Source organism: Etheostoma spectabile, unplaced genomic scaffold (genome assembly GCF_008692095.1).
Source record: "Etheostoma spectabile isolate EspeVRDwgs_2016 unplaced genomic scaffold, UIUC_Espe_1.0 scaffold00006765, whole genome shotgun sequence".
Taxonomy (NCBI): Eukaryota; Metazoa; Chordata; class Actinopteri; order Perciformes; family Percidae; genus Etheostoma; species Etheostoma spectabile.
The window spans coordinates 4,002-13,156 of NW_022603421.1; the positions used below are offsets into that span (position 1 = coordinate 4,002).

Below are 9,155 nucleotides of genomic sequence, written 5' to 3' on the forward strand. Positions count from 1 at the left end.
GTACAGCTGTGAACAATGTGGGGAAAAGTTTTCTCGTGGTGATGCCCTTAAATCTCACCAGCGCATTCACACTGGAGAGAAGCCGTACAGCTGTGAACAATGTGGAAAAACCTTTTCTCGTAGTAGTCACCTTAAAAGACACCAGCACATTCATATTGGAGAGAAGCCGTACTGGTGTGAACAATGTGGGAAAACCTTTTCTCGTAGGGGTAACCTTAAAAGACACCAGCGCATTCACTCTGCCTCGTTGTGAACATGTTTCAGAACCATGCTGTTTCCTCCTCCTCATGCCCTGATAGCTGTGTTGTTATATTCTGATCTTCTCTCCACATTGAAGGCTGACCAGCAGTAACTTCATCTTCTGAGCAGCATGTATGTTATTGTGGATCAGCTGGACTGTTATCTGCCTGTCCTCAGAACCCTTTACCATTTAGGCACCAGAATCGGTGCCTAAACCCATTCTTTTAAAAATATATATTTTAAATGTGTGTTTAAAAAAAAAATAAAGGAGCACTAAAAGACAGTCAGCAACATTTAAGAACAGCTTGTTTAATCCTATATGGTCCAAATTAAATGTAAATAAAAAAATGTAATAACATATTTCTCCAATAAATTGCTGCTAAATGACAAAAACAACCACTAGATGGAAAAACGCAGAGCTGGTGTTTCAGTAGCACCAAAATGAGGCCCCGAAATCCCCGTTACTATTCGGTCCGATAGATACCGGGTGTTAAGGCACCGGTGCCGTACTAGCACCGGGTTTCAGTACCCAACCCTAACCACAATGTACCCACCGTGGGAAGGAGAAGGCCCAAAGGAGAAACATTAAGACGTTTAAAGATGTTTTGGTTGGAAAACAGACATGTTTGAAACTTTTTTTATTTTGTTTTTATTTTGTAAAAACTTTCTTCTCATCTCAAGAAACATACAATTTTTTGGGGCTGACAGGAAGTCAGTGTAATCATTATAGGAATACATTTTTGTCACCCTTATATATTTCTAAACTCCCAAAAGTTGGTTAAAAACTATAATCTTTGAGCATTGTGAGTTTAATAAGCACAAATTCAATATTTGTTTAAATTGGTCCTTTCATCGTTACCAACGTGCTAGAAGTTGGCCATTTTTAATTGTACGCTCTCAAGTTATTTTGTAGTTTAACATGTTTTCCTACTTTGTGGAATTAAATACAAAATAAAAGAATTAAAACGAGGTCTCGTCCTGATTATTTGTGACTTAATTTTGTGGATTTATCCTTCCTGCCGTTTCTGTGTTTAAACTCCTTGATAAGAGAACGTTTCCATCCACTTAAAGTGCTGAAAGACTCAGATTGTTATTGTAAGTGTGTGACAACATTATGGGATGGATCCCTACAGAGAGAGAGCTTTTAGTTAAAGAGTAAGATCCTTATAGTTTTTCATAAAACAGCCCCGACATCACCATCACCAAACCCACCAGACTCCATGTAAATAATCAATACTTTTAACGTGTATAGAGCAGCATATCTCCATCAAACTCCATGTAAATGATCACTGTATTTAAAACAAAAGATATTAACTATTTGACATTGATATCTTTGGTCAATATATAATGCAACCCCCCCACCCTTTGATTGTTTCCTATTAATGAATGACAGGTCATACCCCTCAATCTCCACCAACTCCTGTTGTTCTATCTACCTTGAGACAAGTCTCTGTTATTGCAATTGCTGTGAACTTTTGATTTTTGAAAGGTTTGCAATAAGGCCCCTGCTGTTAATTGTGTAATATTCACACTGGCAGTAAGAACCAATGTAGAAATTATTATCTGGGTCAATGTTGTTTTCAATGTCTTGTGGTTTATGTTCTGTGTATTTGAAAGTTTCCAAGTTCAGTTGATCATATGTAACAGAAAAGTTTCAGTCCAAGTTTGCCATGATCATTGTGTTTGATATGTCCAGTTCAGTTTGTATACAGTTACCTTATGTAGGCCTATGTTGCTCTTGATTCATTCCTTCTTCAAACTTATCCAGCTCGGTGATGTCCCTGATGAGAATCACTTTCACTGCCTCAGGCGTCGACCCATGAAGTTTGATGTATATTTTACAATTTCTTGCCCATGTTGCCTGGATCTTGTTTTGTTTTCTAAGTATGCATGCTTTCTTGGCGATATCAGCATTTTTCTTGGTGAGGTGTTCGTTGATGTAAACTTGGGGGCCTTTTAATTTCCTCCCATGTCTGAGGAGTGCTGACTTTTTCTTTCTGTTGGTGAACTGGATTATTACCAATGGAGTGGCCGTTTTGTTTTTGCTCGGCAGAGTATGACAATCCTCAATGTCCCCGCTATCAACATAAATGCCTTTGCTATGTCTTTTGCCTTTGTTGTTCCAGCGTCTCCTTCTCTCTCCTTCTCACTCAGCCTGGCAGTGGTGAATCCAATCTCCTCAACCTCATCGGGTAGGATTGCATTTTTCTTAGGCGGCATATTCTCCTGGGCCTGGTGGTAGCTGGCGGCACCAGAGCACCTGAGATTTCAGGGTTTAAATCTCCACCTCTGAAAAGTGACGCTTCTTAGCCGGATTACGTCTGGCCATGTCATAAATAGATTGTTTCCAGCCACTGTATTTATCAATGTACGATCATTCATACGCTCTGATTGGTGTGATACGAACGTTTCATGAATCTTGTGAAGCCTTTTACAAGAGGATTTCTGCGCTCATATCTGCGCTGGTTACTACATTAGATTAGATTAGACTAGATTAGATTAGATTCAACTTTATTGTCATTACACATGTACAGGTACAAGGCAACAAAATGCAGTTTAGGTCTAACCAGAAGTGCAATCGCAGTAAGTGCAAGATATACAATGGTTCCATAAATGCAGGAGTTGGATATGTACTGAATAAATTTAGAAATTAATACTATTATAAACAGAATTTTACAGATAGATTTGTCCCATGACTATAATATATAGATAACTAGTATCGTGAACAAAATTTACAGCTGGATATGTGCTTAATATAATACACAGGTGGATATTACTATAAACAGAATTTTTACAGCTATGTACAATGAACATAACATACAGATGGCTATTACTATAAACATAATTTTTACAGATAGATATATGTAATAATTTAGGCTAAAATGAGCAGAATAACAATGATTTAAGGTAGTACAAATAAAGTTTGGGAAGAAGTTATACGAATTAAAGTGCAGTGGAAAGTAATTGCATATTACAGTTAAAGTACGTTATTGCAAATGTATGTGTAAACAATTGTTACTGCAAAGAAACAGTCAGCAGTGGAAATTGATATTCTAGTCAAGGTAAGTAGTGCAAAATGCAGAAATAAACAGTTGTTACTATAGTAACAGTCAGCAGAGCAAGTGAACATTATAGTATTGCAGATAACAAGATGGAGACAGGTGTGAGGAGGGAGAGGAAAGTCTATCAGTATATGAGGGGAGTGGGATCAATGAGGATTATAGTTCAATAAAGAGACAGCTCTGGGGAAAAAACTGCAGCTTCTTAGCCGGATTACGTCTGGCCTTGTCGTAAATAGTAGGGCTGAGGCCTCAAAACCGAGAATGTATTGGGGCGTGATATTTAAATTACGATCGTTTCCAGCCGCTGCATTTATCAATGTACGATCATTCTTACGCTCTGATTGGTGTGATACGAACGTTTCATGGATTTCACATGAAGCCTTTCGTAAGAGGATTTCTGCGCTCATATCTGCGCTGGTTTCTACGTTAAGTTGATAAATGAGGGCCATTAGCTCTAAGTATGTGCTTTAATACATAACTGAAGTGAACACACTAATGAGTAGCACAGTGGTGCAATCTGTTTACCTTGTCAGAAGATAAAGCCTTTTTCCAAGCTAAAAGAAAACAAGGCGCTCTTCTGCAAAAGCAAAGCTGGGAGTGCTTGAGAGCCCTTTTGAGGTGCAGCGTAATTTTTTGGCTTTGGGTGTGAGCCCAAATAGTTGTCGAACAACAAAGACAAGACAGCGATCAAGCGGTGGAACCGGGGTATTGAAGTCCATGCAACCGATGGATATGATCAAAACCTGTACACAGCCCAACCACTTACCAATCACATCACTGGAAAGTCAGCTTTACTACAGGGTCCTGACAGGATAGTGAATGTCGATTTGTCAAAATGGACAGTAAACTGCCAGAACTTGATTTTCCTTGAGAACATTACTTTTCATGGTGCTATCCAGCAGTTATATCATGATTTATCTCACCATGGAAATCATGTTGAGGGTCAAACTCTCTTCATGCATCACCCTTTCAGAGTGTCACCAGCAAAAAGAGAGATAGCAGAGGATGGTTTTGATCCATCTGCCTCTGGGCCCAGCACGTTTATGCTGCGCCATTTTGCTGAAAATCACCCCAGATGGGACATGAACCCACAATCCCGGGATTAGGAGGCCAGCGCCTTATCCCTTAGGCCACTGGGGCTTTACATTGACCAAATTTACCAGTTCAGGAGAAATACATATACAGTTTTGGAGACGTAATGAAACAGTAACCTTGACCATTGACCTCTAACATCAAAATCAGTTCATCCGCAACTGCAAGTGGTTATGTATGCCAAATTTAAAGTGATTCCCTCTAGGCGTTCAGAGATATTCACATTCACAAGAATTGGCTTGACAAAGGAGTTGCAGCGTTTGTCTAGACCTGCGGAGGTGGGTGTATAGCCGCAGACATGGCACCCCTTCTCTATTCTGCTTCTCTTCATAGTCGTCAGATTCATTAACCATATAGTCAATAATATAATAAAACTAGATGGAGGCAGGGCAGTGTTGCCCGATCCAGCAGGGGAGAGTTCTAGCCCGACCAGGCTCCTCTCTTTACCCTGTCTCTCTTAGTTACACTGTAATAGTTTTAGACTGCCAGGGGACTTCCTTTGACACACTGAGCTCCTCTCTCCTTTATCTTTCCATTTGTGTGCATCCATGTCCCAGAAATGCTTGTTACTAACCTACCTCTGGCGAGTCATTCCACAGAATCCTTATGTTCTTTTCCCCCAAGCATGTTTCCTTGGATCAGGGAGGCTCCAAAATCATGATTGCAGCTGTCGCTTTGGTCCTGCTACACATCCTGCAAAGCCCTGTTACATCTTGCTATGCTCTGGGGTGCCTTGTAATACCGTGCAGTGCCCTGCTATGCCATGAACTACTGTGGCTGCTGTTATGTGTATAGCTATAAATCTGCTCCCTAAAAACAATAACAGGTTTGGCACTTCTTTCCCTCCATTGTTCTTTGGCTACTTCATCACTCTTCTTTGCACCCATTCCCACTTGGACCTCCACAGGAAATAAAAGATGGCTCGTTCCAGGTGTAAAATCACTTTTCTGGGTGGGATAAAAACAGAGCTGATGAGTAAAAGCAAAGGTAAGCAAAAGCAAGTACAAAAGGCTCGGCCATAAAGCAAAGCTCACCGAAAATAGTTTCAACTCATCGGCGTTCCCCTCCAAGGAAGTCTTTAGTAAAAGGCATAAGACTTGTGCGTTATGAAGAGAAACCAGAGTGAGTCCTGACGTCTGCTCGAGAGCAGCAGAAAACCCTAGTCGACCCAGTCCAAACCATCGCGGTAAGCCTCACTGGGTGTCCAAACTAAAATGATAAGAGGCAACTTGGTAGACTCCTTACTGATGTTTATATCTGTACTCACAATGCCCTTTTTTAAAACACCAGCCAATCACAAGTGTTACATGTGAATAATCAATGTGTGAGTAATCAGGAAGCTCACATAAAAGATAGTTGCAAGGTCTACCAAATGTTTAACTTTACTACCCGTAAGCTGTTGGAACCTTGGATGCCACAGGTTCCCGAACCTGAAGGCCTGAAAAAATGGAGCAGAATGGCGCAGTGGAAGCGTGCTGGGCCCATAACCCAGAGGTCGATGGATCAAAACTAAGGCTATGAAAGTAGTCGCAATGGTTGGGAAAATTTAAGAAATACTAACAATTTGGTCTTTAATCTCAATAAAAACAATGTTTTTGGAATTTGTACTCACACAAAGGCTAAGACTGACCCTAGATGCTTTGTCATGACCCCAAAAAGGCCAGGACAAAAGACCGTGTGCAAAGGTTGAAGGAAATGCGATTATATTACTACAACAAAAGAAATGATAATTCAATGATGGTGGTAGTCAGTTTAGTCAGTGGTGAATGTGTATGCATGGATGGGTGTGAGGTATGGTGTCAGTGATTTATGCTGGACAGAGTAAAACTAACAAAGATGAGCGGGAGAGGTGTTGGACTGAGAGACCTCTAGGGCAATCACAGATGCACAACCAATAATAAAACACTACTGAGTGAATGCATTCAGAAAATGACGAACATTGTTCAGAAAGCTTAATGAAGCTTCATTTGACCATAACTATTAACCACCTGAAAGAAATTAAGTCTCTGGAAATATTATGACCTAAGCAATTAGACAAAATAGTGCAACGTAATTGCAAGGAAACTCAGATCTACAAAGACAAACTTGATAGCTGTGACTCCCTGATGGTCTAGTGGCTAGGATTCGGCGCTCTCACCGCCGCGGCCCGGGTTCAATTCCCGGTCAGGGAATGGTCAGGACTTGACAGATACAGATGTAACATTTGAAAGAGAAACTTTTTAGTTAACTTAGATATGTCAAATTCTTCCTCATTAGTTTAACGCTAGAACCCCAACACTTTTAAAGAGTATCATTTCCTTTAAATCAGCCCCCCGACAACTGATGTATCCTTTTGTTGTCTTTGATGGGTCATAAATACTTCATCTGCAATTATATCATAATTCATCTAACAATTATTTTCCTTTTTCAAACAGTAACTAAACCCCTGACCTACATTTTTTACCTGAAAACCAATGTATGTGAGTGTCAAGTAATGTTATTGTTGGATTCAATTCCAAATGTGGACATTTTAGTGCAATACAAAGGTGCATAACAGATTGCTTTCTACTTACCTGGATCGATGCAGAGCAGGGGGGGCCAACTAGTCAAGGAACAGCAAGAGACTTGGTATTTAAGAATACAAACTGACTATGTGACAGATGTGTAATCTGTCATGTCCTGCCTTCTGAAGCTCTAGCGAGGCGCCATTCCTCTTCACCATCTACACCACAGACTTCAACTACCAAACAGAGTCCTGCCATCTTCAGAAGTTTTCTGATGACTCTGCTGTGGTTGGATGTATCAGCGAGGGGGACGAGGCTGAGTACAGAGCTGTGGGGGGGGGGACTTTGTCACATGGAGTGAGCAGAACCATCTACAGCTCAACGTGACAAAGACCAAGGAGCTGGTGGTGGATCTAAGGAGAGCCAAGGCAGCAGTGAGACCTGTTTCCATCCAGGGAGTCAGTGTTGACATTGTGGAGGACTACAAATACCTGGGAGTGCACTTAGACAATAAACTGGACTGGGCCAAGAACACTCAAGCCCTCTACAGGAAGGGCCAAAGCCGTCTCTATTTTCTGAGGAGGCTGAGGTCCTTCAACATCTGCAGGACAATGCTGAAAATGTTTTATGAGTCTGTGGTGGCCAGTGCTATCCTCTTTGCTGTTGCATGCTGGGACAGCAGGCTGAGGTTAGCGGACGCCAACAGACTCAACAAACTGATCCACAAGGCCAGTGACGTTGTGGGGGTGGATCTGGACTCTCTGTTGGTGGTGTCTGAGAGGAGGACACTGTCCAAACTATATGCCATCTTGGACAGTGTCTTGCACCCACTCCATGGCTTGCTGCTAAATCACAGGAGCACTTTCAGTGATAGACTCATTCTCCCAAAATGCACCACAGAGCGCCACAGGAAGTCATTCCTGCCTGTGGCCATCAAACTTTATAACTCCTCGCTCTAAGTGTCTGACACACAGACACTTAGAGAGGTTGAAACTGGACAATATTATCTGTTTTGTGCAATAACACTGGCTTGTAATATTTGCAATACTCAACTGCTACTATTATTATTATTATTATTACTTTTCACCATTGCAACACCTTAATTATGTTAATTATGTAAATACTGTATCATAATAATCCTTTAACTATGTAAATATCCACACTCCTTGTATTTCTTTTTTTCTTTATTTGTATTTCTACTATTTGTGCAACTGTAACACAAAGTTTCCCTTCGGGGATCAATAAAGTATTTCTGATTAAAATCAGTGAGAGAAAGGTTGAACATTAACACTCTTCATCACAGGCAGACGTGATGAACACATGAAGATGGTTGACAGAGACGCAGTATTCATCCTCAGCCCTTTAAGACAGAGACGTAGTATTCATCCTCAGCCCTTTAAGACAGAGACGTTGTATTCATCCTCAGCCCTTTAAGACAGAGACGTAGTATTCATCCTCAGCCCTTTAAGACAGAGACGTAGTATTCATCCTCAGCCCTTTAAGACAGAGACGTAGTATTCATCCTCAGCCCTTTAAGACAGAAACGTAGTATTCATCCTCAGCCCTTTAAGACAGAGACCAACCCTGGCAGCAAGAACTCATAAATTTCAACTATTTTTTTTTTTAATTAAAGAAAAATCTATACAAATACATACACATGTAATGATGTGGGATACATTATTCTCATTAACAGATGTCACACATGACCTTCAAGACTCTTAGAAAGGTTTAATGTGCAATTTAAGTTCAGACCGTCCATAAAACGTCTTCAAACAGGAGTTTGAAAGTGAAAGTACCAAACATGGTTAGTTCTGAGGGCCGTCCTTCTTTTCTTCACAAACATAAACAGTTATAATGCAAATCACCCAGACTAGCAGCTAGCTTCTACAGCTAATGTCCACAGCCCAGACTAGCAGCTAGCTTCTACATACCTAAGTAGCCCGTATGAGCAGATGTATGAGAATTAATTTAGCCTGTCTCCTACATACATTGTCCTAGGGAAAGGGGGGGGGCAATTCATTTACCCAAGGGGCCACATTAGAAACAGTGGCTGTTGTGGATCAAGGTAGTAAGTATTAAAAGCTAAATGTACAATGTATATGTCGATGTATGTGTCACACAGAGGCCACTTGGAGAGATACCTGCTGCTGTACAAGTTGCTGATCTTCAGCTCATTAGATGGTCAGTTAGCTCCATCTAGTGGACAGATAGTAGAACTCCATCATCTGATGGGGGACTTCTCTCACACTGACTGGCTCCTGGACCAGGTTGGACTGGT

General features: G+C 40.9%; 2 non-coding genes across 2 annotated transcripts; one reads left to right on the forward strand and one right to left on the reverse strand.

Moving 5' to 3' along the window:
* Nucleotides 1-5,403: 5,403 nt before the first annotated feature.
* Nucleotides 5,404-5,520, reverse strand: LOC116678244 (U5 spliceosomal RNA). Its single transcript, XR_004329204.1, has one exon. It is a non-coding gene; the product is annotated as a U5 spliceosomal RNA (small nuclear RNA).
* Nucleotides 5,521-6,493: 973 nt separating this feature from the next.
* trnae-cuc (transfer RNA glutamic acid (anticodon CUC)) lies at nucleotides 6,494-6,565 on the forward strand. Its single transcript has one exon. It is a non-coding gene; the product is annotated as a tRNA-Glu (tRNA).
* Nucleotides 6,566-9,155: the final 2,590 nt, after the last annotated feature.